Source organism: Hipposideros armiger, unplaced genomic scaffold (genome assembly GCF_001890085.2).
Source record: "Hipposideros armiger isolate ML-2016 unplaced genomic scaffold, ASM189008v1 scaffold_922, whole genome shotgun sequence".
Lineage (NCBI taxonomy): Eukaryota > Metazoa > Chordata > Mammalia > Chiroptera > Hipposideridae > Hipposideros > Hipposideros armiger.
In genome coordinates, this window is record NW_017732272.1 from 216109 (window position 1) to 223941 (window position 7833).

At 38.8% G+C, this 7833-nt stretch overlaps 1 pseudogene; it reads left to right on the plus strand.

Moving 5' to 3' along the window:
* The first annotated feature begins 6727 nt into the window (after positions 1-6727).
* Positions 6728-7179, plus strand: LOC109375272 (coiled-coil-helix-coiled-coil-helix domain-containing protein 2 pseudogene; annotated as a pseudogene).
* Positions 7180-7833: the final 654 nt, after the last annotated feature.

Genomic DNA, 7833 nt, shown 5'->3' on the forward strand with positions numbered 1-7833 from the left:
AGACAAGTTGCTGTCCTTTTGTTCTTCAGTCTAGTTGTGGAGGACGTCGCTTCACTGGCCCATGTTGGTATTATCATTGAGCTCTTCCCGGGTGAGGCAGATTGGTCGTCGGCCACTGGATGGCCGCTCACGGCGGCTCTTGGCAGCTCACGACAGCTGCTGGCCATCATGCTGGCTGCCAGCCACTCATGGTAGCTTATGGCAGCCCACTGCAGCCTCACTGCAGCCTGTGCCGACGCCGGCGACTCACGGCAGCCTGGCTCCAGGTTGAGCTACTGCTCACCATCTTGGCTGTAGAGGGCAGTGTCACTGGCCCTCATGTGGGATCCGATCTGGGGACCTGATGCTCAGAGCTGGTGTCCCAAGCCAACTCTTAACCAACGCGCCACTTGGCCGGCCCCTCATCTATCTATCTTATTGAGATAGACAATTGTTAAATCCAAAATTCTCTGTAATTTTTTTAAAAAGCAGTTTCTTGACATGTTTTTAGCCAATGTTCCTTTTTGAAAATAAGTAATAAGATTTATATTCATTTGGTACTTTTGAAACATATTCAGATATAAACCAGAGACTGATTATAATATTGTCTTTATTAATTTGCTCCATTAACGAAACTTTTTTCTTTTTTATAATAAATATAATTTGTCCTATCATACATATTTTAATATTTGTATAACTGGTTCCTTTTTTATCTAGCACTTAATGGAATATGGAGGCAGGAGTACATGAATAACAGAAAAAATAGTATAGTTCTTATAGATAAAATGGTATATAAGTGAGGAAACAACATTTACTCAAAAAATGGTTACATAAACCAGTAATATTGCTTATGATGGATATTTGGAAAGTTAAAGGCAACAATATGACATCTATTTAAAGAAGAAAGATCTTGTATAAATTTAACTAGTTGGAAAAAGGTTCAAGTAATACATGTGCTTTGGTTTGGAATTTGCAGAATAGTTGAATTTGAATTAGCAATAGGAGGGTTGATTAGCAATAGCTTGACAGTAGAAGTAAAATAAAATAGGAAACAAAAATAAAAATGAAAAATTTTACTGTCGTTTAACAAGGTAGAAGGAAGATGGGTTGCTCTAGGGTATGTTTCATTGTGAAAGGGCACATGTCACAACTCAAAATGATTTAAAAACTTTTGTATAACCAGAATAAAACCTTTCCTATTAAATTTGAAACTCACCAAGGATTAAATGTTGTGCCGTTTGTCCATTTCCAAGGCTCTCCTTGTTTTCTGCTCAACCCAATCCAGTGCATAGACGTCCCCGCATGCTTCTTCAAAAATTCCTTTCACAAAAATCAGGGCATTATCTATTACGTAATATTTTAGAGCACATTGGTGAACATGCTTCTTACCCCAGGCAGCTTATATGATTTAATTTTTGATTTGCATGGTTAATGCTTCTATAGCAACAAACACACAGATGTTTGGTTTAGTTGTACCAGAAAAAATTTTCACTTTGCTTTTTAACTTCTTAAACGTCTCTAAGCAGTAGAAGGACTCTCTTCAACTCATTGAAACTCTCTGTGCTGCCTTGACTTGAAATATCTTTAAAGGTAACTTCTGTCTATGTCCCAAATGAGAAATTAATGAGAAAAATGTATTTGACTTCCCTTCATTCTAGTTCTAATGCATAAACTATCAGTGTGTTTTAGTCACAAAATGAATGAAAAAGACTATAAATTGATATATTATATAGATGACAAAATCAGAAACTAAGCAGTTTTTATAGGAACTAATACAGCATGTTCCTTAAATGTGCCAAAGAACTAATGCTTATATTTTGTTTTGTGTGTAGGTTCACTCTCAAAAATCATAGAAGAGAGATTTCGGGGGGTGGGAGGGGGGAAGAGTTTAATGGAAAGTATAAATACTTTTAAAATATAGTAAAACTCAGTTATACACTACTTTGACAAGATACCAGAATAAGTCCCATTGCTGTTGTGTATTTTCTTATAGAATCAGAAACCAAACTAACTTCTGAATGTGATTTATTGCAATAGAAGATATTGAGTGATGGGTTTAGTCTCTCCTCTGTTGGTTCCTCACTGTTGGACCACAGACCTATTAGTCAGCTTTTCTTTATAAATGTCTACCCTCACATTGTACCCCTGGAGTCCAAGTCCCTATTCCTGTGCCCCCTTTCACTTTTTCCATTCATTGTCTCACTTTCTTCATACAGCATGGATTTTCTTCACATCCTCATCTCTAAATTCCAAGAGCCATAACTTTTGTTTGTTTGTTTGCTTGTTTCAATTTTCCAAGGCTATTCTTGAGAAGATGCAAATCTAAAGGTATTAAAAAATATCTATATAATAATCTAAGAACACTAAACAAAGACATTTAGCTGTATAAACAATATGCATTGTGATTAAGGACATAGCATCACTAGCTGACTTGCTTGGGTTCAAATCCCAGTTCAACAAGGTATGGCTGTGTGACAATGACTGTGTTACATAACATCTCTGCGCTTCACTTTCCTCACCTTTAAACTAGGGATAGCTGGATATTTACTTTATAAGCATTGGTTGAAAATTACATGAGTTTTTATAGTTACAGTGCTTAAAACATTGTTTGACATGCATTATCATTGAATATTAATTTTTGTTATTTTTATTCTTTCTTTGTATAACCTTAAGCTCTGAAATGATCAAAAACTTTCTTCCTTTCTTACCATATCCTTTTGTGTATCAACCTGAGCAAGTTCTGATCTCTGTGAACTGCAAAATCTTTGACTGGCTGTCCAATTTCCGGTATCATTAGAAAAATAGAAACACTTCTTCCTTACTCCAATCCATTCTCCTGAACATGCCATAGTTTTGGGACTTTGTAAATGTTTTACAATTAATACTGGAAAAAAGAAAGAAATGATCAAATAAAAAATCGTTAAAAAGTATTTCTACTCATTCTAGTGAGTCAATTTTACTTTTTACTCCCATGATTTGAGGCCTGTGAAATTAGCTTCATTGATGGGATTATGGTTGAATTCAATTCCTTGCCTGCAAGGAGGAACACTTGGTTGAGTAGTCTGTACTCCTATTGTCTGGGTTTCTATTTTGAGACTTCTCATGATCTATACCAGGGGTTGGCAAACTGTGGCTTGCGAGCCACATGCGGCTCTTTTAGATCCTAGACTGACATACTACCAAAAACAATGCATAAAATTTAGCAATCAAGAAAGAGGCCTAGAGAGCTAAACATAATTTAGACCTCAAGGACTAGGGTAAGAAATGAAGGCTTACCTTTACCTGGACTAGAAACGGGAAGGTCATAGACAAGAGAGGACATCCAACTTAGGGAAGTGAGATACTATAAGACAACAAATCCTTGAAATATAAGATAGTAGAACATTTGTTCTACTTTACCAGTAGTTAGTGCCAAAGGAGTGTAATGATCAATGTGTTTCTACTCATATGTATATTGTTTTGAGAATTTACTGTTTCAGGGTTTTAGTTGGGTGTTGGCTAATCAGAATAAGGTCAAGTTCCTGTCCTCCAAATGTTTGAATAAGTTAATGTAACTAGCAAATTAAATGATCAAATGTAAGCCAACTCCAAAGCTTTCTTTTTGGTAATACTCAAGAGTGTATTCAGGCTACTATAGATGGGTAATAAACTATATTGTGTTTCAATATGTTTTTAAATCAATCAATTAAAGAATGAATGTAAAGACTTCTTATAGAAACCCTTCTCTATAATATTTAAATTCCAGGTGTTTAGCTATCAATAACATTGAGTTCCTAGGACCATACAGTGAGGCTGTAAACAAAAATATTCAGTACTCTTGCAAATGACAAAGAAAATAAGAATCGAGAGTGTAAAGTGTTATTTTCACTTAAGTGCTACCTTAAGTGCTAAATTAAGCAAAGTATGCACATGGACAATCAGGTACTGAAGAGTATTAGGCCCTAGCTCAGGAATTACAATTTACCTTTGAATTCTTTTCACAAGATGAACCCATTATACCCAGAAGAAAAATTAACATCTTTTTAAAAAATCTACTCCAACAGAGAAACTCTTGCAACATATCACTTATGCTATTATTTCATTTTTTCTTTCAACATAATATGACAGAAATAAACAAATATTTCATAGAACAACTATTAGTAATATTTCTTACTCTTAATCCAAAAGGAATTATTTGTAAAATATCAAGAATTAGACAAGAGTCTCAATTCTGGCTCTGGAATTTATTATGTGTGAGAGGCTACTTATTCATTTTGGCTTCTATTTCTTTGTATGTAAATGAATTTCATAATTATAGATGTTTCATAATCTTATGAGAATTAAATATAAATATTAAATATAGTGTATTTAACATTCACTCTTTAACTCACACAGAGTACTTTCAGATAAAAGAATAGTTATTGCTGTTGCTATCTGGTGGTTTTCTGAGAATTATGATTATATTACTCAAAGATCAAGAACTACTATAAAGTTGAGAAGATGACTGTATTATGGGACTTAGAGTTCTATTTTTGAGAAAGGCAAGAAGTATGGTAAAAGCTGCTGCGATGGTCGGAACCTGAGGACAATCTGTACACACCCTTTTATCACTCAAGAGCTGAGAGATTCTGGATTAAGCTTAAATTAAAAAATTTTGGGCCAGCTGAGCATAAATAACCATAGAAAGTTTATGAATTAAGCCACTCACCGCTTACAGGAATGACCAGAATACTAATAATCAGGATGGATACAAAAATGGATATCTCCTTTTTTTTGCACCCGTGAGCTGCAAAATAAATAAACATTTATAATTCAATTTCCAGAGAAACCCTGACTGGATATTTATTATTCATTTATTCTTCTCCCATAATAATCAGTCAAGAAACTCATTAAAAGCATATATATCTTAAAGTAAAAAAGGATACAGTTGAGATAGCGCAGAGGCAGGGCCTCCAAGAAAAACCACTAACCTCCAGTGGAAGACAAAGGACCAGTAAATCAGCCAAACCAGCCAAAATGGCTATGAGATGCACCTCCAAGTAACCTCCAGCCACATTATACAGTCACTGTAATATTGGGTTGCTGGAAAAGTCATGGCATATTTTTGCATAGAAAACATAGAAAAAAGTACGTCATGACTTTTCTGACAACCTACTATATCTCTATGCTAAATGACACACCCACAAGCGCCATGACACCTCCAGAGGGGACCATATAGGGACGAAAAGGAGTGCATCCCTGATTCTTGGAAAAACCCACTTATTTCCCCGGAACTAACAGAGCATTCCTCTCCTTCATTTCCATGTAAAATATCTACCAAACAAAAATACTGCCACACCTCAAAAGAGTTTGTCTTTCGCCCAGCAGCGAGCCTATGGAGTAGATCTTAATTTAATGAACTACTTTCACTTCATTCCCCACCCTTGAATGCTTTATATAACAGCCTTACAACATGTGAAGAAGGTAAGTGCCAAAGATTGCTACAGCTGTTCAGGTGGAGCATGGGGGTGGGGAGATCACTTAGACTTGATGGAAGGAGGGAGGAAACGCAAGGTTATTTTCAAAGGTTATTTCCAAATAATGTGAATGGGGGATTGTAATCAGAGATTATAAGCGTCATCGAAAGGGCTGTGATCAGACAAATGGCTATAACAAATATTGAAATTTACAAACAATCAAAGATAGGGAAGAAAGGAAAGTCGTAAGGTCATATGACAGAACTTAAGTGTAAGATAAATCATTTTCATTATTTTGTAAGCAACAGGGTTAAGTTTAATGTATTTGAGCAAGAGAATGTCAAAATAAAAGCAGTGATTTGTGGTAAGCAGCATGAATTAGAGAGGAGAGGGGAGTTGGTACTCATCTCAACAAATCTATTAATGATTAAGATAATCTTATCTGACACTTGAGTGAAGCAAGACCTGGTTGGCACCCCAACAGTAGAGGCCTGTCCTGTCCCTGGTCTCGCCTTTCCTTGACCTGTAGCTTAACAATAGATCAGTCCCCTGTGGGAATGTCCCATCTCACCCAGTTCCCTGTTTTAGAAAATTACCCTGAAACTTATGATTAACCCCCTTAGGTTTATTGATCACAATCTCAATGGTCTAGTATTCTTTCCAGGCTACTCCCATCATTGTTCCTGGGTTGCCAACTCCACCAGAGAATCACATTGCCAGAGGCAAGGCTCCATGCAGAGCCCCTAGCAATCATGTAGCCTCTGGAGGAACCCAGAGTTTTCCTTAAATACCCTAAGCTGATCTGATAATGTTTTTGGAGGTGTTAACACGCTGCCTTCTCAGACCACCAGTGCTCTAATAATAAATGCTTATTCTATGGCCCACGTCCTGTGTTGGTCTATTGGCCGAGCGGCACAGGCAGGACAATATTGCATATTATATGTCAGCTATAATTTAAAAAAATTTAAATGATTGTTTAAAAAAAGGGAACGTTTTGGAGACAGACTTGCATATAGGCAGAGTGCCACACTACATGATGACGACCATCTATATGCCAAGGAGAGAGGCCTGGACCAGGTCCTCTCCTTACAGCCTTCACAAAGAACCAATCTTACCAACACCTTCAATTCAGACTTCTGGCCTCTAGAACTGTGACACAGTAAATATCTGATGTTTAAGCCACCTAGTTTGTTGTACCTTGTTATGGCAGTCCTAGTAAATTAAACCACCAAAGCCTTATAAACTAAGGTAAAAGAAAATATTTTTGCCTCCGAGTCTCACTCCTGTAGACAGCGAGCTGCCCCGTAGTTGCAATGCTGCGTGGAAGCTGAAGCCAGACCTCCTTCCGCATAGCCCTCTGGCAAGCCGGGCACTTCAGATGAGAGCTGTGCCCAGGCCAGCTGCTGCTGGCCATCTGCTGTTGGCTCACCTGCTCTGGCACCCCGGCAGCCAGGTCTGGTGGCCCCAATGGCAACCACTGCCGCTGGTGTGGCTGTGGGCGCTGCTGTTGGCCACACAGTAGGTCATGCCATCACGGGGGGCTTCAGTGGAGGAAGTAACGCTGAACCCGTAAGGCTGGACATCACTTACCAGGAGCCTCAGAACGCAGCCGGCATACCAGCAGCAGCAGCAGATTGGCTCATGCCACTGAGATGACTTTTTGGAGTGTGCCCAGAACCAGGGTGACCTTAAGATTTGTGAGGGTTTCAGGGAGGTGCTTCAGGAGGTGCTGAAATAGTGCAGATTTGCAAATGGATTAGCCTAATAAAGAAGTTCAAAGGAAAACATGGAAACTCACCTCTCATTGTTATAGGGTCCTGGCGTGTTCCCCGGGATCGTGATCTTGCAGTCACCAAAGAATAGAAACTTGGATTGGAGAGGCAAGGTTTACGCAGTACAGTTTTATTGTAAAGCGCAAGAAACTCTCTGAACAGAGCGGGATCTGTAAGTGGAATGCCCCATGAGCTGGCTGTGCTGGCAACTATAATGTCTCTGAGTCAGAGCTGATTGCTCTCCTGCACCTGGACTGATAATTCTGGCGAACTCTGCAGTTTGAATGTCTGTTAGCTATTCTAAAGTTTTCTTTGGTTTTTATTATGGTCTCGGCATTGATCCCTTCCACCGTGGCCATGTCCCCGACTGTCTGTGGTTTTGCTATCTCATCATGACCAAGTTAATTTAGTATAAAAATATAATTGCTGGGCTGGCTGAGTGGCGCGATGGTTAAGAGCTGGCTTGGGATGCCAGAGAGCCCTGGTTTGGAGCCCACATATGAGGGCCAGTGACACTGCCCTCTACAGTTAAGATGCTGAACAACAGCTCAACCTGGAGCTGGGCTGCCATGAGTCACCAGCGACAGCGTAGGCTGCAGCCCCTGCTGCAGTGGGTTGCCATGGGCTACCGTGTGTAGCCAGCAGCC